The sequence below is a fragment of the Bos indicus genome, chromosome 13 (genome assembly GCF_029378745.1).
Source record: "Bos indicus isolate NIAB-ARS_2022 breed Sahiwal x Tharparkar chromosome 13, NIAB-ARS_B.indTharparkar_mat_pri_1.0, whole genome shotgun sequence".
Classification (NCBI taxonomy): Eukaryota; Metazoa; Chordata; class Mammalia; order Artiodactyla; family Bovidae; genus Bos; species Bos indicus.
In genome coordinates, this window is record NC_091772.1 from 34354634 (window position 1) to 34377602 (window position 22969).

The 22969-nt window shown below is 37.9% G+C and overlaps 1 protein-coding gene across 14 annotated transcripts in view; it reads left to right on the forward strand.

Moving 5' to 3' along the window:
* The window catches only part of ZNF438 (zinc finger protein 438), a 216643-nt gene that overhangs the window by 66278 nt on the left and 127396 nt on the right, over positions 1-22969 (forward strand). For all 14 annotated transcript variants that reach the window (XM_070800930.1, XM_019973152.2, XM_070800929.1 and 11 more), the window contains one exon: positions 10561-10617. The gene's annotated coding sequence lies outside the window, so the exon portion shown is untranslated. The remainder of the gene's footprint in view (positions 1-10560; positions 10618-22969) is intronic.

The following is a 22969-nucleotide window of genomic DNA, read 5'->3' on the forward strand; positions in this document are numbered from 1 at the left end:
AACTGTGGCGTTGTAGTAGAGCCTGAAGTCAGGTAGGTTGATTCCTCCAGTTCCATTCTTCTTTCTCAAGATAGCTTTGGCTATTCGAGGTTTTTTGTACTTCCATACAAATTGTGAAATTATTTGTTCTAGCTCTGTGAAGAATACCGTTTTTAAATAAGCGAATCTCTTCCAGTGTGGTGTCTTAGCTCCTTTAATAATTTTAAAATTAAACATTTTGAATTATTTCATTAGTGTTTGTTCTAGGACTTTCTATACAGATCTTAAAAGAATCTACTTCTGATATTTACCTAGTTTCAGCAAAAGACATTTCAGTATAGCTGTTTCTTTCCCCCCTCTTTTGCTACTCTTGTTATTCATATTATGTCTGTATATTTTAGAAACCCAACAACATATTGTTATAATTTTTACTTTATATAAATCTTTAAAAAAAAACTTAAGTCTTTTAAAGCAGCTAAGAGAAGTAAGGAGAATAGGTACATATTTATGGAGTTACAATAATTTTTCTATTTTTCATTTGCTTCATGTATTCTGTGGATTTAAGTTACCATCTGGTGTTATTTCCTTCTCTAATGCAGCTTTGCTCTCATCTCTGCTTCTTTTTTTTTTATCAAATATATAAAACTTTATATCTTATTAGCCCAACAATACAATTGTATGCTTATTGTTTTATTGAGTTGCTCTTTAAATCAGTTAAGAGAAGGGAAGGAAATGTATAGTTATAGTTTTACATAATTACCTTTATTGGCAGTCTTGTTTTTTGTGTGGATTCAAATTACCATTTGGTGTCATTTGCTTTCAGCCTGAAGAATTCTCCAGTATTTCTTATAAAATAGATCTTCTAGCAACACATTCTCTCAGTTTTTGTTTTTCTGGGAATGTGTTGCTTTCACCTTCATAGATGAGAGAGAGTTTTGTTAGACATAAGATCTTAATTCACAGTGTTTTATCTTCAGCACTTTGAATACTCAGTCCTACTGCCTTCTAGTTTCTTCTGCTTCTGATGATAAGTCAGTCAGCTGTTAGTCTTATTGGTATCCCTTTTATGTGATGAGTCATTTTTCTCTTGCTAATTTCAAGATTTTTTTCTTTTTTCTTAACACTTTGATTATATTTTGTCTGGGTGTATATCTCTTTATATTTATCTGGTTTGGAGTTTGTTGAACTTCTTAATGTATAGATTACTAATGTTTTCATCAAATTTGGGAAGATTTCAGCCTTTATTTAAATCTTTTTTCTGCCCCTTTCTCTTTTTCTGTGATGGTCTGTTCACTCCTTTCATTTTTTTCGGTCCATCCTTCAAATTGTACAATATCTATTGACTCATGTATGCTGTTGAGTTCCTACAGTGAATTTTCCACTTCAGTTATTGTACTTCTTCAGTTATTGTACAATTTCAGATTTTCTATTTGGCTCTTTTTTTATCATTTTTATATCTTTATTGATATTCATTGTACTTTCTTTTAATTCTTTTTACATGATTTCCTTTAGTTCTATGTGAAACTGAAAGTTGCTCAGTGGTGTCCAACTCTTTGCGACCCCATGGACTATACAGTCCATGAAATTTTCTAGGCCAGAATACTGGAATGGGTAACCTTTCCCTTCTCCAGGGGATCTTTCCAACCCAGGGATCGAACTCAGGTCTCCTGCATTGCAGGCAGACTCTTTACCAGCTGAGCCACAAGGGAAGCCCAGAAGTACTGGAGTGGGTGGCTTAGCCTTTTCCAGCACATCTTCCCAACCCAGAAATCAAATGGGGTCTCCTGCATTGCAGGCGGATTCTTTACCAACTGAGTTATCAGGGAAGCCCAACTTATTATAATAGCTGATTTGAAGTCTGTATCTGTTAAGTCTAACATCTAGCCCCTTTAAAATCAATTTATATTGCCTGTCTTCTTTCCTGCAAATGGGTTTTCTGTTTCTTTGCACATTTTGCCATATTTGTTGAAAACTGGAAAATTTAAATAACACATAGCAACTCTGTGGACTTATCACCTTGGAGCTGGGGGTTAATGTTGTTTGCTTAGTTATTTATGTATTTTTTACTGACTTGGCTGAACTGACAACGTGAAGGTATTTCCCTCAGTGGACAGCATTGGATGCCTGTACTCAAATTTATTTTCTTGTTTTTTTCTTTTACCTTCACTACTTAAGGGTCACCCCTTGGTTAATATAAACCACTTGTTGTTTTAAAGCTGTGCTTATACCCTCATAGCCAGTTAGACTTTTACTCATTACCATTAGATGTGTGTGTTGCGAATGCTATCCTAGTTGAAAGAATTTAGGTATTACAGTTCATAAAGGAAAGGCAGGACAAATTCTTGCGGTTTTTCTTTGACTTAATGGTTTTTAAGATATGTAATTGGTTCTCTATCATTTCTTGAAAGTGACCAATTTTTTTAAAAAAATCATAAATTCTTAGAATTAAACATATTTGATGAGTTTTAATCCATCTCAATTATTGTCATTAATGAAGCTCAAATTATTCCATCTTTGCCCAGTGGAAGCCTTTTGAAATTGGCTCCTGAGTCCCAGAATTAGCCATTTCTCTAAGAAGCTCTGGTCTCTTAAGGAATGCTCAGTGATGCTGGTTTGGTCTTTATAGGCCTTTTCGGTCATCAGAGCTCAGAAATATACGCACATATTTAAGATACAATAAAATACCTCACATGTTCATATTGATGCTTCCAATAAAACTCTAGACTACAGTGCAATTGAATCTTCCTTTTACATCTCCTTTTGTCTATGCCAAGAATCCTGGTTTTGAAAGATTTAAGTAATTATAGAATTAGAAAATCCCATAATCACTCATTTTTATCCCATATTACACATGCAGCAATCTCAGAATGACAACAGTAATACTACTGAAAACATGATTATTGAAAACATTAAAAAAACACATTTTTTATGTTCTGTCACCATCTTTATAGCACTTAGGACTGACAATGTCTTCTGAGACATTGTTTGTTTAGCAAAATGAAATGTTTGCCAAGTAGCACTTTAGAACACTTTATCTTTCTCAGACTTCCTGTTAGAACGGTGATGAAAAAGAGAAGGAAGACATAACCTTGTTCCTTAAAACCTGGGTTGTTGGGTTATCTGGTATCATTCTGGTATAGAAAGATGTGGCCCTAAAATCTGAGATTTTATTCTTCTTTAAAGGTACTGTTAATGATTTGACTGCATGCTTCCTGAGATGAAACTTTCATTTTCTACTTTTATCAGGGAGTAGCTTCCATGGGGTGGAGGTGCTTGACACTTCTGATGGTCTCTTACCTAGTGTATTTGGTTGTGCAGAGAAATGCAAGTAGCAGGAGATATAGCTGTCTATGCTATCATAGCTTTTGTGAGTGCACGATAGATAGATGATAGGTAGATAGACTGATAGACAGATGATAGATACACAATAGAAATAAAGAGAGAAAGAAAGAAAGGGCTTTCCTGGTGGTTGAGTGGTTAAGAATTTGCCTGCCAGTGCAGGTAACACAGGTTCGATTACTGGTCCAGGAAGAGGCCACATGCCACAACTAGAGTTCGCATGCTGGCACTGAATGGCCTCACATTCTGCATCTAAGACCCAGCACAGCCAATAAATAGAAAGAAAGATGGATAGGGAGAAAGAGATTTTATGTTAAGGAACTGGCTCACATGATTGTGGGAGCTAGCAAGTGTGATACTTGTAGAGTAGGCCAACAGGCAGAAATTTTAGGTAAAAGTTGATGATGTAACCTTGAGTCAGAATTTGCAGGGCAGTTCAGCAGACTGGAAACTCAGGCAAGGTTTCTTTGTTGGTCTTGAGACAGAATTAATTGCTTCTTCCTTGGGAAAGTTCAGTCTTTACTATTAAGGCCTTAAACTGTTTGGATGAGGTCCCCCATATTATGGAGAATAATCTGTTTGAAGTTAGCTGGTTGTAATTGTTAATCACATCCACAGGACCTTCACTGCAACATGTAGACTAGTGTTAGATCAAACTAGCCAAGTTGACACATAAAGTTAACCACCACAGTTGGGTTAACCATTTATTACCCAAACTGAAGATTCTTTCTGAAAATAAGTACTAAAAAATAATGAAATAATATGATTTTATTTGTTGATTGACAGATTATTTTTATTTGAGCTATGGTTTTTCCAGTGGTCGTGTATGGATGTGAGAGTTGGACTGTGAAGAAAGCTGAGTGCCAAAGAATTGATGCTTTTGAACTGTGGTGTTGGGGAAGACTCTTGAGAGTCCCTTGGACTGCAAGGAGATCCAACCAGTCCATTCTGAACGAGATCAGTCCTGGGTGTTCTTTGGAAGGAATGATGCTAAAGCTGAAACTCCAGTACTTTGGCCACCTCATTCGAAGAGTTGACTCATTGGAAAAGACTCTGACGCTGGGAGGGATTGGGGTCAAGAGGAGAAGGGGACGACAGAGGATGAGATGGCTGGATGGCATCACTGACTCGATGGACGTGAGTCTGAGTGAACTCCGGGAGTTGGTGATGGACAGGGAGGCCTGGCGTGCTGCGATTCTTGGGGTCACAAAGAGTTGGACATGACTGAGTGACTGAACTGAACTGACTGAAGAAGTTATTTTAAAATAAATTTATTTCTGAAAAATATTAACATATTTCCATGTTAATATAAAAAACCCAAATCATTGAGACAAATGTCAAAGCAAAACAAAACTGTTTCATGCTGAATTTTTTCAACTTTAAAAAGAACATAAATAGAATTCTCAGTAAAAGTTCATATGCATTATTTAGTTTCTTCATCGTAATTTGTTTGTAGTCCTGGGTCTCTGTATTTTTCTGAAAGAAATGTAGTTTTGAAACATGGTTGTATTATTTTTGTTTCCTAAAATTGTAGTCTTCACAGTTTCATTTTTGATTACCAAGCTTGAAATTGTTTATTTTTTCAATAGTTATTACTTGCTGTAAATCATAAATTTTTAACTTTGAGAGTATAACATCTGTGTAGGTACTAAGGTACCTGGTAAGTTAAAGCAAATTCTACTTAATTGGGGTCATTGTAAATTATTTTTTTAAATAGTTTAACATGAAAATATTCTAGCCCGTATATTTTCATAGGCACAGTCTTTTTTTACTCTATTTAGAGTACCTTTATTCAATGAAATTTTTACAAGAGAAAACTTGTCAGATAAGTTGTATCTGACAAAAAAGTTAGAAATCTTTTTTGAACATTTTACCAAATTTAGATGCTGCTGTTAATAGATTGTCAGCATTTGAAATCCATTTTATCCTGGTACAAAATATAAACATATCTAAGTAAAAAGCCCTGGTTCTCTGTGTAGATTAAATCTGAATTAAAGATTTCCAACTAACTGAACAAAATGAAGCCAATATTTATTTTTAAAATTTTTAGTGGAGTATAGATGCTTTTCTGTATTGTTAGTTTCTACTGTACAGCAAAGTAAACCAGCCACACATGTACATATATCCCCTATCTTTTGAATTTCCTTCCCATTTAGGTCACCACAGAGCATTGAGTAGAGTTCCCTGTGCTATACAGTAGGTTCTCATTAGTTATTTTATACATAGTAGCGTATATAAACATCAATCCTGATTTCCCAATTCACTCCACCCCCCTTCCCTCTTGTCCATATGTTTATTATGAAGCCAATATTTAAAGTGCTCAACTGAAAAAAATTCCACGCTATTGATGATTTTACTGAGTTTTAAAAACCTTAAAGATTGGTTTTTAAAACTCAGTAAAATCATCAATAGCGTGGAATTTTTTTCAGTTGAGCACTTTAAATATTGGCTTCATAATAAAATCTGGGAGTTGGTGATGGACAAGAAAACCTGGCGTGCTGTAGTCTAGGGGGCTACAAAGAATCGGACTTGACTAAGCAACTGAACTGATAGCAAAAAGAGAAAATATGTACTGCCACGTTGGAGTAGTTTTTATTCAACATCATATTTGTCAAAAAATATTCTAGTTCACTTTCTTTAACTGTGTGTGTGTGTGTGTATATATATAAATATTTGTCAGTGTTGTTTGGTAGACTGTCTTTGGTGAATGTAATTGTGGGATGTGTTTGCATCTACTTAAACGTCATATATTGCCATTTACATGGTATGGTTGTGAATTAGGTGTTAATCACAACCATATTCAAGCTAGTTTCTGTTCTGTGCTTTATAAATTAATAAGAACATTGATTTTTACTCTGTGATAGTGTGCTCAACCAAAGTTTGTGTTATCACTGTAAAATCAAATACAGTGTCTGCTCATTATTTACGATTTCCATTTTGTGAATTCTCCCTGCTCACAAAAAAATTAATTGAAACCCTCAAAGCAGTATTCTTGGCCCTTTTCTGGTTATTTAGGGCCATAGTAACGTGGCACCCCACTCCAGTACTCTTGCCTGGAAAATCCCATGGATGGAGGAGCCTGGTAGGCTGCAGTCCATGGGGGTCGCTAAGAGTCAGACACGACTGAGCGACTTCATTTTCACTTTTCACTTTTCATGCATTGGAGAAGGAAATGGCAACCCACTCCAGTATTCTTGCCTGAAGAATCCCAGGGACGGGGGAGCCTGGTGGGCTGCATCTCTGGGGTCACACAGAGTTGGACACAACTGAAGTGACTTAGCAGCAACAGAAAATTTGAGTTGCTCAACCTACTTGTTCCCAGCTCAGGTAAAGCAAAGGTTTCTTTCAGCTCTCACACTCTCACAGTATACACCTTTCAGGGTGCCATTTTTTTCTTTTCTTTTTTGGTGATTTCACTGTTTACAGTAGCTCCAAGGCATACTGTTGAAGTGCTATATACAGTGTTCCTAAGTGCGAGAAGGCTACTATGTGATGTATTTTACAGAGAAAATACATGTCTTGCTATGCTGTGCTAAGTCTCTTCAGTCGTGTCCGACTCTGTGTGACCCCATAGACGGCAGCCCACCAGGCTCCCCCGTCCCTGGGATTCTCCAGGCAAGAACACTGGAGTGGGTTGCCATTTCCTTCTCCAATGCTTGAAAGTGAAAAGTGAAAGTGAAGTCGCTCACTAGCGTCCGACTCTTAGCGGCCCCATTGATTGCAGCCTAACAGGCTCCTCCGTCCATGGGATTTTCCAAGCAAGAGTACTGGAGTGGGGTGCCATTGCCTTCTCCGATACATGTCTTAAATAAGCTTTATTCAGGCATGAGTTAGTGCTATGGACTCTGAGTTCAGTGTTAATGAATCAATAATATATATTAAATATAGTGTCTTTATATAGAAACATGTAAAACACAAGGTTTTGTTGATTAATTGATGAAACTGTTGTAGCCAGAGGCTCACAGGAACCTAACTCTGTGTTTCCTCTAAGAGCAGTAGTTTGGTGTTTGCTAGTTAAAGTTCAAAAGCATCAATTCTTCGGCACTCATCTTTCTTCACAGTCCAACTGTCACATCCATATGTGACCACTGGAAAAAACCATAGCCTTGGCTAGATGGACCTTTGTTGGCAAAGTAATGTCTCTGCTTTTAAAAATACTATCTAGGTTGGTCATAACTTTCCTTCCAAGGAGTAAGCGTCTTTTAATTTCATGGCTGCAGTCACTATCTGCAGTGATTTTGGAGCCCCCCAAAATAAAGTCTGACACTGTTTCCACTGTTTCCCCATCTATTTCCCATGAAGTGATGGGACCAGATGCCATGATCTTCGTTTTCTGAATGTTGAGCTTTAAGCCAACTTTTTCACTCTCCACTTTCACTTTCATCAAGACGCTTTTGAGTTCCTCTTCACTTTCTGCCATAAGGGTGGTGTCATCTGCATATTTGAGGTTATTGATATTTCTCCTGGCAATCTTGATTCCAGCTTGTGCTTCTTCCAGCCCAGCATTTCTCATCATGTACTCTGCATATAAGTTAAATAAGCAGGGTGACAATACAGCCTTGACATACTCCTTTTCCTGTTTGGAACCAGTCTGTTGTTCCATGTCCAGTTCTAACTGTTGCTTCCTGACCTGCATACAGGTTTCTTAAGAGGCAGGTCAGGTGGTCTGGTATTTCCATCTCTTTCAGAATTTTCCACAGTTTATTGTGATCCACACAGTCAAAGGCTTTGGCATAGTCAATAAAGCAGAAATAGATGTTTTTCTGGAACTCTCTTGCTTTTTTCATGATCCAGCAGATGTTGGCAATTTGGTCTCTAGTTCCTCTGCCTTTTCTAAAACCAGCTTGAACATGTGGAAGTTCACGGTTCACGTATTGCTGAAGCCTGGCTTGGAGAATTTTGAGCATTACTTTACTAGAATGTGAGATGAGTGCAATTGTGCGGTAGTTTGAGCATTCTTTGGCATTGCCTTTCTTTGGGATTGGAATGACAACTGACCTTTTCCAGTCCTGTGGCCACTGCTGAGTTTTCCAGATTTGCTGGCATATTGAGTGTAGCACTTTCACAGCATCATCATTTTAGGATTTGAAAGAGCTCAACTGGAATTCCATCACCTCCGCTAGCTTTGCTCGTAGTGATGCTTTCTAAGGCCCACTTGACTTCACATTCCAGGATGTCCGGCTCTAGGTGAGTGATCACACCGTTGTGATTATCTAAGGCCCACTTGACTTCACATTCCAGGATGTCTGGCTCTAGGTGAGTGATTATACCATCGTGATGATCTGGGTCATGAAGATCTTTTTTGTACAGTTCTTCTGTGTATTCTTGCCACCTCTTCTTAATATCTTCTGCTTCTGTTAGGTCCATACCATTTCTGTCCTTTATTGAACACATCTTTGCATGAAATGTTCCCTTGGTATCTCTCAATTTTCTTGATGAGATCACTAGTCTTTCCCATTCTGTTGTTTTCCTCTATTTCTTTGCACTGATCGCTGAGAAAGGCTTTCTTATCTCTCCTCAGTAGTGTTGGAGAAGACTCTTGAGAGTCGCTTGGACTGCAGGGAGATCCAACCAGTCCATTCTAAAGGAGATCAGTCCTGGGTGTACATTGGAAGGACTGATGCTAAAGCTGAAACTCCAATACTTTGAACATCTCATGCGAAGAGTTGACTCATTGGAAAAGACCCTGATGCTGGGAGGGATTGGGGGCAGGAGGAGAAGGGGATGACAGAGGATGAGATGGCTGGATGGCATCACCGACTCGATGGACATGAGTTTGAGTGAACTCCGGGAGTTGATGATGGACAGGGAGGCCTGGCATGCTGCAATTCATGGGGTCGCAAAGAGTTGGACACGACTGAGCGACTGAACTGAACTGAACTGAATTTAGCGTTCATGATGACTTTGTAGAACTTAATTACTGTGACTAATGAGAACTAACTATAGTTTTATCTTTGTTTTTGAACTTCTTAACTGAATTGGAATAGCAGCTATGCAGTGTCAGGTGTACTACATAGTACAGAATAAACTTCCAAAGGCTCTATGTTGATTCCATAAATTGGATGAAAACAGTCAAACCATTTTTGGAATTAACTGATTTCTTCTATTTGATGTATTAATATCTCCTCACAACTGATAGAAAGCTGGCATCATTTAACTGTGAATTTCTTCTCTATTAGAGCCAAGAGAATAATAATTGTCAATTAACTTTGTAAACAAGATACTTTGTAATCAGAACTGAGCACCATTAATCTCAAGACCAGTCATTTGATCTAAATGAAGAGTCATGGTTTGTAGATCAATATTGTGTATAAAACATTTTTTTCCATCTGCTTTTCTTAAATTAATACCTTCAATGTAGTTACAGCTGGGGCAGCAGCATTGACTATTTCTCCCACCTCCACCCAAGACTGAAGGAAGGATTGAGCCGTCTCTTGGCTACTGCTGTCCAAGTGCACTTCCCTTTTCTGCTCATGGTTCAGATGCTGACTCTGTGAATGAGATGTCAGTTACAGCCCATCCAGCAATGGGTTACTGCTCAGGGTCTTCACATTTAACCACAGGCTAAATTGACAGCTAGGCTAAGGGTGCAGGCATCTCACACTGCTCAATGAGATCAGGGCAGAGCGTGGAAGTAAATGTTCTGGCTTGCTATAATGCTCTCATTAAAAGTCACCAGGAAGTGGAAAATCCAAGACAAATAATAAATTGGATGGGACATTGCAACAATGGACATAAGTTGGGACTGTCTCAGTCAAAATGCCACACATGGATGCTTTACCAGGCACGTGTCTTCTCAAAAATCTCCTAATCCTCAACTCCTGGTTACTGTTTTCCACTCACCAAGGCTGTGCCCTCAATGTGATTCACTTGTTTGTGACCAGTTAGTAATTTCCACAGCATTATGCACATGGAAAAGAATGTGAAGCATTTTTCTTAGTCAGTTTTATTCATTGTGGTACTCCTTTTTTGTCTAGAACATTTTCTATTCATCTTAAAACTTGTATTAAATTTTGCATGCCTTCATTTTTAAACTAAAGATGTAATACATTTATGAAATTGTTCCTCACATTAGTTCTTTTGTAACCTTAAAAAATACCATACTATAATTTAGAGTGAAATTTGAGGATGAAAGGAATACAGTTGTTGCTTATATTTGATAAAAATGGATTATCCGAATATGATTGTGATAACATTTTATATTATATTTAATATTTATATTTGATTTATATTCTATTACAGGACTAATGAAAAGGATTCACCATATCTTAGGACTTTTTATGGAGCCTTAAGAGACAGGTAAGTGCCAAGCATTTTTTGAAAAGATACATTTGAAACATTAAATAATTTGAGTGTATCGGTTCCTGACAAAAATAGGCAAAGGAGTATATTTTACTTAAGCAATTTACCTTTTATTCTTCTCAGTAAAAATAGTGTAAATACCATGTTTACATTAATTTAATGTAACATTCTCTGGTATCCAATAAATCACACTTTCCAGGGAGCCTTAGATTTATTTTCTGTAATAATTATAATGAGAACATTGTTAATAAGATGAACAAGTTAGGCATATTTCAGAACTTAAAGTCCTAAAAAGAAATCATTAAATGCAAAGTGGTGCCCTGGCTTGGATCTCAGGACTGAAAAAAGACATTAGTGGAAAAACAGGTGAAATCCAGATAAAGTCTGTAGCTTAGTCAATAGTAATGTACCAACATCCTTTTCTTAACAGAGACAAATGTACCATGGTAATGTAAGATGCTAACTTTAGGTGGAATTTGGTAAAAGGAACATGAAAACTTTATAGTACCTTTGCAACTGTCCTGTAAATCTAAAATTAAAAGTTTTAATTAAAGCCAAAAAATCAAGATTTATTTGAAAATTATACTTCTATAGGAAATTATAGTAGTAGCTTTTCTGTGTAACAGTTTGAAAAATCAAAATGGCTGCTTTTAGAAAAACCCAGATTCCATGCAATAGAGATGCAGGGAAATATGATACTCTAGGTTTCATTTTACAGTTCATGGGAGGTGTGGGATTTCGTTTTCTGGACATTGACCTGGTGTCCGTGAACATCTCCTTGAACTCGGTTATAGACTTGCTCTTCAGTTCCTTTAAGGTACATATGTGTTCTTCAGTGGTTTAGTACAGCTCTTTCTATTAATATAAGCAGGACCCTTACATGGTTCACAGACTACTACGTTTTTCTTTTCTTTGGTATATCTGTTAGAAGCAAAAACACCAGTGATGTGACTCAGTGGTTTGGAGTTGAGATCCTTTTAGGGTGGTTTTGTTCAGTCATAGCTACTTGAGCTTCTAGGTCAAGTGCTAGACACAGTTGACCTGTCATGAAAGAGTATGAATAAAGATGAGCATAACTCTTACATAGCCATTTCTGTAGTTGAGCTGAAATAATTGATTGCTGTCAGATAATTGAAATTCTCAGTTTCCAAAATGAACTCTAGCATCTAGCAGTATAACTCTTTTAAATTTCTATAAATATTAAAGGACTATAAGAAAGAAGCTCTGTAGTTTGCTGAAACTATTATATAACTTTTCATTAATAAAATTAAATAGCCCTGCTGGCCTTATAAATGGTCTCCTGCTGCTGTTGCCAACTTTAGTGATTTTAGTTAAACTTAAATTTCATCAAGGGAAATAGAAATATATTGTACTTAGAGGATATAGACATTTAAAACAACAGACCCAGACCTGAATGACTTTTGCAGAATAATCATTGGCCTTGAAGAGTTCTTTTGCTTGATGATATTTTTTCAGAATTGGTGTTATCAATATCGTATCAATAGACTTTGCATCTTTACTTCCTAATTATGTAACATACTTGTGCCAGCCTTTGTAGGAAAGTTTTTAAAAAGGGAGGAACATTCTTTTAGGACAAGTTGAAATTTCATTATAGTTCACACAGACAAAACAAAAAAGTCTTTTTATTGTTTTTCTGTGCTCAAAGAGCATTAAAAATGTTGTTTCTGGAAACATGCTTTACCATTCAGCTGGCTGGCTGTCGTTTTACCTAACGTATAAATGAAGGTAGTACATAGGTACTGCATACTTTCTGTGTACCCTTTTTACTTTTTGTTTACGATGGTCTCATTTAATCTTCACAAACACCGATGAGCTAGTTTGGAATTCCCATTGTAGATGAGGTCAGAGGATAAGAGATGTCTCCAGGCCAACCCTGAGGGAGTGAGGAAGAACGACTCGGTGCCCATGGTGTTCAGTACCTACAGTCTGGTTCCTAATGTTACCAGCTTCCAGGGAGCCCTGAGTCCAAGGACACATGGTAAACTTCCCATTACTGCAGCTTGTCTGGGTTAAGGATGTCTAATCCCTCTGGTGACCTAGAGCAGAATCCCCCAGGGTTACAGGCGTGGAGTAGAGTCTGCTGGTCCCCATTCCAGCCTTGCCTTGGCTCATCCTCTGGCTCCTGAGCTTGTCAGTTGTTGTTCTCTGTCACCTGATTAATTGCCGAACACTCACTCATTGTGTGCTCCATTGATCAGATGCCAAGAACTCTTGGCAGCTCTGCGGAACATGATCTCAGTGTGCCTCCTGGTCAGTGCTGGGCAACTTGAAGTGGTTAGTGGGGGTGAGAACTTGGATTCAGAAGCCAGGACCTGTGCCAGAAGCCAGGGATGGGTAATTGAGTGGCTGGCACGTGAAATGGAGTGCTCCAGACTCATCAGTAGTCTGGGAGGCAGAAGGGGAACTGCACATGACTTTGAAAGGTGGTCTTTGAAGATCTTGATGGCTGGCTGTGGATTTTGTAGTTTGTAGATATAAAATCTAGTTGCTTTTTGAGGAAGAATGAGAATGTTGCCAGCTTATTCATTATATTGCTCATTACACTGGGCAGAGATCTCTCTGTAACTTTTACCCATCAGTTCCAGCTGTGTCCTTCTGTGGTTCTAAAACTCCAGTCCTTCTTACACTTGAAAGCATAACATACAAATACAATTACAAAATCTCGTTTGCAGTCTCCTCTTCTTCAGTCTCAGGAAGTTGCCTTTCTTCAGTCAGTTCATGACTGCTTTCTCCATTTTTTCTCTATGTGATCTCCTGTATCCTTCACGCTAAATATCATCTGGCCCCCTTGTTTATTTCTTTACCTCGATCTTTCCCATGAGCTCCAGGCTCCTATCTATGTCCCCCTGTCCAACATCTCTATTTAGAAGTATAATAAAATTTCAAACTTAATGGATCTGCATAGAACTCTTAGACTGAAACTTCTGGCTGCTGCCAATGACAGTGGGATCTGTCACTGACAGTGTCAAGTTGAAGCTTATCAGCCTCAGCTTTTCAAACCCCAGTGTATATATGAATCCCTTGGGTAGTTTGTTAAAATGTAGATTTTGATTAAGTCTGTCGTGGGGCCCAAGGTTCTGCACTTCTAACAAGCTCCCAGGTACTGATAATGCTGCTGATCCATGGACCCCACTCTGAGCAGCAGGGAATGTAAGTGTGTTCAGAGTAAATGCTTGTCAAGACAGGTCTGGGGCTGGGGGAGGTAAATGGAGTCCTGCAGGTCCCTCCCTCATCTCACCATTGTCCCATCCCCGCTTAAGAATCATGTTATATACAGCAAAAACTAGCACATATTGTGAAGCAACTATACACTAATAAAAGTTTTTTAAAAAAAGAAAAGTAGAATCATGTTTCTAAACACACAACTCTCAGTTATGCTTATAATTAAAAGGAAATTTAAAAAGTGGTATCCGTACTATTATTTCAATTTAAATTAACAAAGATGTGTGTGTGTGTGTGTGTGTGTGTGTATACATGTATATGCTTAGCCAAACTCTGTGAGGACACATGCCAAATGTTAACAGTTGTTAATCTTCTAAGTGATAGATTTACAGATGGCATATATTTTCATCTTTATGTATGTGGCCTTTTCCAATTTTCAGTAGTGAGCATAATTTTCTAGATATAGTTTATGATGATTAATGTTATTACAACTGTCAGGTATACTCCAGCTTAGTTCATCACAACGTCGCCTTGGATGAAACATTTGCCTTCTACCACTCAATCACCTCTCTTCACCCTTCCCCCAAACATCTGCTCTTTTTTTTTTTTCCCTCAATAAATGTATTAGCTCTTTAATGGTTTAGTGAGGGCTTCATATTAGGGCTGTAGTTCAGTATCTACCAATACAGTTAATAGAATAAGGGTAATTAAATAAGTACTTTTTTATATTCAATTTTTGTAATTTTTTTGTGTGTTCAATTAAAAAAAGAACTAAAGAAATACCCTTTTTCTCGCCTCTCCCTCCTAGGAAGGTGAGCTCAGCAGGTTTCTTGGAGGGAGCTTAGTTTTCCTTTCAACTTTAAAATTCAGTAACCAAATTTAAAAGTGAAGTACCTGTCTCTTGCTATGGAACAGGGAAGGAAGTAACAAAGATACAGGATAGAAAAGCCTGATATATTTAAAATCTCACCTTCTTAAAAAGGTGAGTGTTGGACAAAGAAAGAATTTCTGAAATACACATAAAGGTGCCCCCGCAGATCTGGTAAACACCAAACCATGCATGCATAGGATAAAACTTGCAAAAGCTTGCAAGGACAATCTCCTGAGAAATGAAAAATTACCAGGTCACTGTAAGAAAAGCCCTAGAGTAAAGGTTGCTCTATACAAACCCTAAAAGAACTTAAAACTAAGCCTCAAAAGAATCATATTAATCCTCAAGTATCAACTGCCAGAAACCCAACACTTTTTAAACAAATACAAGAAATCGAGCATTCAGCTACATAAAATTCACAGTGAATTTCATCCAATCAAACATCATAGATAAACAAAGAAGCAGGAGAAAAATCCCATAACTAGGAGCCAATAGAAATAGACCCAGAAACGACAGATGATAGAACTAGCATACACGTACTTTAAAATAGCTATTGTAAATATGGTTCGTGTAGATAGACATAATGAGAAATGAAATAAAAGATAGAAAAAAAATATTGGAACATTAGAGATTTAAAAAAATACAGTATTTGAAATGAAAATTGTACTAGTATGGGACTAAGCACAGATTAGATCTTTCAGGAGAGAAGTTCAGTGAACTTGAAAACATGGTGAGAATTTAACCAAAAGCATCGAGAGAAGAAAGGTTGAAAAAGTATGCCCATCTCCACCATGCTGCTGCTGCTAAGTTGCTCAGTCATGTCCGGTGCTTTGCAACCCCATGGACTGTGGCCCATCAGGCTCCTTTGCCCATGGGCTTCTCCAGGCAAGAATATTGGAGTGGGTTGCCATGCCATCCTCCAGGGAATCTTCCTGACCCAGGGATCAAACCCAAGTCTCTTGCACTGCAAGCAGATTCTTGACCATCTGAGGCACCATCTAATTCTATAACGGAGAATTATTATATATTGTATCGCCTGTTATTGCCTGTATTGTAACAGGCAATACAAAGAAGCAAATGACATACATATTGGCAGCGTAGAAATAAAAGGTCTTTATTTGTAGACAATATAATCATGTATAGAGAAAATGCTAAGAAACTCCAAAAAATCGCTAGTATTTGTCATTTAATTTAGCAAGCTTGATGGACACAAAGCAGATACACAAATTTTGAAGTGAAAGTTGCTCGGTCATGTTTAACTCTTTGCGACTCGACTATACAGGGTATATGTAGTCCGTGGGGACTGTATAGTCCATGGAATTCTTCAGGCCAGAATACTGGAGTGGGTAGCCTTTCCCTTCTTCTCCAGGGGATCTTCCCAACCCAGAGATCGAACCCAGCTCTTGCACATTGTGGGCGGATTCTTTACCAGCTGAGCCACCAGGGAAGCGTAAGAATACTGGAGTGGGTAGCTTATCTTCCTCTCCAGTGGATCTTCCCAACCTAGGAATTGAACCCGGGTCTCCTGCATTGCAGAAGGTTTCTTTACCAGCTGAGCTACCAGGTATAACCAAGATACACAAAATCAGTTGTAATTTTATATACCAGCAATGAAAAATTAGAAATTGAAAGTCAATATTTGTATCAAAAAAGAACGGACCTGAAAAAAGAAAAAAAATTCACAAGAACAATATTGGAAGGTTTCTAGTACCTAATCTCAGGACTTCCTCTGCATTTTAAAGGTCCTTCTTTAAAGCTACAGTGATCAAGGCAGTGTTCGTCTAAGGTAAACATATACGTCAATGGAATAAAATAGAGAATCCAGAAATAGATGCACACTATTAATGGTCAGCTGACTTCTTCTGACAGTGATGCCAGGTTAATTCAATGGGGACAAGATAGTCTTTTTAACATATGGTACTGGAACACCTGAATATTCAATGTAAAAAAATTAACCTCAACCCTTACTTCTTCTGTATATAAAAATAACTTGAAAAGAATCATGGATCTAAATATAAAAGACTAACACTATAAAACTTCAAGAAAAAATTGCAGGAGAAAATATTCGTGAACTTGGGATAGGCAAAGATTTTTTTGGGCCCAAAATGCATGAACCATACAAGAAAAATTGACAAATGGGATTCCTTCAAAATTTAAAACTTCTGTTCTTCCAAAGAGATCGTTAAGAAAATGAAAAGGCAATCTGTAAACAGAATATATTCACAATACATATACCTGACAGATGACTTGTGGCCAGAATATATAAAGAACTCTTAGAGCTCATTAGTAATATGACAGCCCAGTTAGAAATCTAGGCATAAGAAAATAACAAATGGCCAGTTTTGCATAGGAAAAGGTCTTCAACATCATTAGACATCAGAAAAATGTAAACCCAAACAATGAGATACCATTGGATATTCATCAGAATAGCTAATACTTAAAAAGTGTTAGAATGGACGTTTCATATTTTGCTGGTAGGAAATCTAAATGATAAACCATTTAAACAGTTTGGCAGTGTGTTATAAGTTAAGCATATTAATACTGCATGATCCAGCAATTTTCTACTAAATGTTTACCTAAGAGAAATGAAAACATGTTTAAACACATACTTGCACAGAAATGTCCATGGCAGGTTTATTCATAATAGCCTCAAACTGGAAGCAACTTGAATTCCATCAGGTAGTGAATGGATGAACATGTTGTGGCATACCTGTGCAGGGGTATACTACTCAGAACTTAAGGTAGTAATACATTTAGCAACATGAATGAATCTCAGAAACATTATGCTGAGTTCAATAAGCCAGACACAAAAGAATACAAGCTCTGTGATTCCATTTACTACCCACAACTATTATACCAAAAATACTAGGAAAAAAAATTTAATCTGTCGTGACAATAAACAAACACATTGTCGTTTGCAGCTGAAACTGGAGTGTGATTGACTTGGATGAGGCACAAGGGGACCTTTTGGTTTGGTCCCTGTGTTCTATATCCTGACTGTGGTGGTGATTATATGGCTATATATGTGTTTATAAAATTCACTGAAATGTACACTAAAAATGTACATATTTTATTGTATATAAACTATATCTCAATAATGTTGTTTTGAAAAAATTCCAAAAATTTGAATGTTATTTTACTAACAACAGGTTATTGGTGGTGGTTTAGTTGCTAAGTCGTGTCCAGCTCTTGTGACCCCATGGACATTAGCCTGCCAGGCTCCTCTGTCCATGGGATTCTCCAGGCAAGAGTACTAGAGTGGTTGCCATTTCCTTCTCTAGGGGATCTTCCCAACTCAGGAATCGAACCCAGGTCTCCTGCATTGCAGACAGATTCTTTACCAACTGAGCTATAAGGGAAGCCCAACAAAAGGTTAACTTCTGTCTAATGTTAGAAGACCTCTGTGTAAGGCTGAGTTGACCCCAAAATTCCATTTAGATAAACCAGTATACACAATATAAATAATAATACATGAGTTAAATATCCTTAAACATGAAAAGAGAGTAGATAAATCAGTTTAGTTAACCTATGATTTGATTTATTGGAATGGGACCCTAGCATCCTTGGAAGTCATTGACATATCTTTTTAATTTCTTTAATTGATAATATCTTTGGCACTAAGAAGAATCCAGCTGAATGAAGTAATTATGAACAATCCACTCTTGGTTTTCTTTTATTGTTCTTTTCATTTTTTTTTTAACTGATAAGACTATGTGGAAGATATTCCAGTGTCCCTTAGAATCTGTTCTTGCTTTTAGGAGTAGTACTCCTAGATTTTGCCTGAGCACATACATGGCTGTCCTTCTAAAATCAACATTTCTCTGCTTCTCTTTCAGCAGGGTGTGGCTTTGGACTAAGGAGAGGTGACTGGTGATGTGTTTAAGGTTACCTCATTAAGGACAAGCCGCTTAACCTAGATTTTCTCTTTTCCTTTCCTGCTGGCTAAGGTGTAACATCAGGCACAGCAGACTATGTCAGTCCAGAGATGGAAGCCACGTGGAAGTTGATGGACCCAGCCTGGGTTCCTGAATGATCTTGTGACCACGCCTCTCCCTGTACCCCACACTGGGACAGGAAAAAGAAAAGTCTGTAATTTTGGCTGTTGTATTTTTGAGTCTTTCTGTTATGGCAGAAAGTTTATACCCTAAGACAAATTGGACAAATTGGAAAGCATTTAAGATTTTTAAGTTTTTCTCTGTGTGCTGTTTGGTCATAGCTAATATATTTTGCTGTGTAGTCTCAAGTAAAATAATTTCTAAAATAGTATATGATTTCATGCCAATAGTTCTTTTTGACCCAGTAGTTATTTAGGAGAGTGTTTCTCAAATTTATGAGTTACTTTTAAACTTTAGGTACTAATTATTAGTAAATGGAGACACAGCATTCAGCTTTTCTAATTTTTAAATGTGTTTATGGGCTAATTTATGATCAATTTTGGTAAAATTCCACAGATCTTTTTAACGAAGTTGCCTTCTTGGTAAGATACCAAAATATTTATTTATTGTGTTACTTAACTTTTCTGTAATTATTTTTTTATCTGATCTAATAAAGGTTTAGAGATTTAAATCAGTGATTTCTTCCATTAATTTTTCTTTATATTTCTGTCTGTTCTGATATCTGTGTTCATGTGTTACTTAATTGTCAGCAGCTCAGTTGAGGATTGTACCTTTTATCAGAATAATGTGACTTTTTTCCTAATTTATATCTTATGCTTTGTGTTTTAGCTGACATTAATATGCTACTTTAGTTTATATGTCCCTGTATTTCTTACTTTATCTATCCTTTCTTTATCTTTATTTATATTTATCCTTTATTTATCTTTCTGTCATTTCTTTAAGATATGTTTTCTATAACTGGAGCATAGTTGGATTTTTTTAACCTATTGGGAAGAACCTTTGTCTTTTAACAGATATTATAACTCATTTATATTTATTATCAAAATTGATCTTTAACTGATTTTATTTCATTGATCTTGTTTTTGTTATAATGTCTTTGGTTTTTCCATTATGTTTTAGACTTTTTACTGTTTGATTTAAATTTTGTTTTTGTTTAATTTGGTTTTGAATTTTGCCTGCTTTGAAATATTATTTTTTAAGATTTTTTGAAAACTTAAATCTATATAGTGCCTATATAGATTTTTCCAGGGGGAAAAAGAAATTGAAAAAAAAATCAAATGAAGTTAATATATCAAATTTTATATTTGATGAGACTGTGTTTGGGATTATTAAATATAGTGGATTTCATGGTGATGGGTGGGGAATATTATTTACCGATGATCTTGTTTTCTGTGCTGTCCCTGTCAGTTACTGTATCCACAGCACAGGGCATGGCATTTACATGCTCACTAATGTTTGCTCAGTGTCAGAGTCTGTCCTTCTGCTCAACACTCTGATAGGCTTTTTCCCTACCTTGGATGCTCCTAGCCCTTTGACCTTCTCAAGTGGACGTCATCTCCATTCTGTCTCTATAATAAGTGTGCTTGTATATGGGGCTTTCCCATGTTTTTCAGAGTATACTTGAGGACTATTTAGGGAAGTGGCTCTTGGAGGACATGCAGCCTTGTCTTGGAAATAGTGTGGAGGGAACAAGCCTGTAGCAGTTGCAAGAGAGAATATCTTTAAGAAAATAATGAGGTTGCTAAGTTACTTTGCGAGGGAAGGCTTGTCTTTCTCATATTTTTTTAACTGATAATTATGTAGCTGGACTACCAAGATGCAGGGAGTGAGGGGAAGTCAGCTCTCCAGTCTCTCCAGGGCTGCGGGTCAGGGTGAAGTTCTTGGCCAGCGACTCATGTCTGTGTGGTATGTGGAAAGCAAATGGGCTGAGGCGGCAGGAATACTGTTATTCTAGCTTTGGTTCTGTTTTCCTTTGTGACCATGGCAAACCTCTCAGCTCTTCTGGGCCTCAGGCTCGACCTGTTAAATGAGAAAGATGACTCTCCAAGATGCTTTCTAACTTTGAAACTCCATGCCTGATCAGGGCACCAGGGATAACCAGGGGATTTCCACTTGACAGCATTTTTATTTTTAATTTCATTTAAGTAGGGAAGTCAGCTTCATTTCATCTTGTACAGTCAAGAGGAATAAATCACTTCTCTTGCTGCCTTGAGTAAGGAGAACTAGAAGGGTCATGTGTGACTTGTGTACGTATGACCTGACCTAATATTAGCAAGTGACACACACGGTGGTGGACTGCCCCACTTACAACACCTGGAAGTGATCTGGTGATAGAATGACTCAGAGGACTGTGAAATTACCATCTTTCCCTGAGAAAACTGAGATGTTTATTTAGACTCCCAGAAGGTTCTTGCCTTTGTCCCTGGTGTGTGTGTGTGTGTCTTGAGACTGAGGGTCCTGGGAGATAGATCCGCCGTGTGACCTTCAGCTGTTACAGACCATGGTTTTTGGCCTTCCCAAATCAACAGAAGTTGATAAGAGGCTAGGTGAGAAATTCAGGCAAGGCTTTATTGGGGCCCCTGCTACAGCTGAGGGCAGAGAAAAGAACACGTGCCCTTGCTTGCTTCCTGAGGTGGGTTGAACTAGTTCCTTATATGGGGTGAGGGTAGGGGCAGCAGGTCCAGGAGTTGGGCCAGAGGGATGGCTTGGGTGTTTTGCCCACCCCTTTGGTGGTGTTGCGTGCAGGGAGCATGTGTGCAGTACCCTGCTTTTGGTCCCAACACTCTGCTCTTGCTCCTCCCTCCTCAGAAGTGGAAGTTGGGTTCTTTTTGGTCTTTGTGTATCTTCTTGTCCATAATTTGCCCTAGCTATGCATGCGCACAGTTATTTTTAGTCCCTTATAGTTTTTTGTATTTTGTGGCTTGAGGAGACTTTTGTCCAGGTGTGAGCCCTGTAGCAAAGGGTCCCAGGTCCCAGCTTGTCTCACAAGCAGGCATCAGACCTGAAGGTCACAGTGCAGATCCTTCATTGATGAGCTCCTGAGTGATCCAAAAGCTGTTCATACTGAAATCTTGTTTCACAAGGTCAGCAATGGGGGCTGCCCAAGCTGGCTTTTTGTCAAAAACTGAGCTGGGCATGATCACAAGTAGGGTAGGCAGAGAGAGTTTTCAGATAATGAACATGTCACAATTGTGAAAGAGCAAGGACACAGCACTGACTGAATGAAATCTGTGCAACAGTCAAAGGGTGACTGTTTCTGAAGAAGGGCTTTGTTTTGGCTCAGTTCTGGAGGATGATTCCACAAAGGCGCCATCCAGAACAGTGTGGAGAAAAGATCATTGCTTCTCTTTGCTGTAGTCATCGCTCTGAGGACTAAAAAGTTATTGAAAAGTTTTATTTTCCGCTCTAGAAGAGCTTCTGGGGGAGAAAAAAAGAGAATCATTTCATTTCAGAAATGCTTTTTTTTTTCAGTAAATAGATGCTGTGAATAAGTCAAATAAAATGTAGAATAAATTTGAAACTTGGATAAAAAATGTAGATGATAGGCTTTTATTAAGTGCCACTGTGTGGTAGGCCTCTGGGGTACAGAGACCAACATTCAGTAGCCTCTCTTCACAGGAAGTGAACTTGAATGAGGCTGATAGATAGATGGCTAATACTATGTTTCCACTGCGTTTTTATAGAGCAGTTACTCTGGAGATGCTGCATCAGATGCCGAGACTACAGGTGAAGTAGATAGAGTCTCTGTTCTCAAGACATTTAGAATTCACAGTGAAATGCATCACCAGGTATGCAGAGCACCAGTTGTGCAGAGACATGTAGGAAGACATCAGTAGTTAGAATGCACAGGAGAGAATGATACAGGAAATTTGAACCTGCTCTAAGAAAAGAACTAAGCAGTCTCAAGGCACCTGTTCCTTCAGTGGTTGTTGTAAGCTGTGCTCATTAAGTTTCTGGCCCCAGAGGTACACATTCCTGATGTTAAAAATAATAATAGCCCAGAATTGTACAGTGCTTTGCTTTGTGTTGGGCACAGTCTAGTGCTTTACGTACAACAACTTGTTGTTCAGTTGCCAAGTCACGTCCAGCTGTTTGAGACCCCCATGGACTGCAGCACACCAAGCTTCCCTGTACTTCACTGTCTCTCAGAGTTTGCTCAAACTCATGTGCATTGAGTCGGTGATGCCATCCAACCATCTCATTGTTGCCCACTTCTGCCTTCAATCTTTCCCAACATCAGCGTCTTTTCCAGTTAGTGGGCGCTTCGAATCAGGTGGCCAAAGTATTGGAGCTTCAGCTTCAGCATCAGTCCTTCTAATGAATATTCAGAGTTGATTTCCTTTAGGATTGATTGGCTAGATCTCCTTGCAGTCCATGGGACTCTAAAGAATCTTCTCCA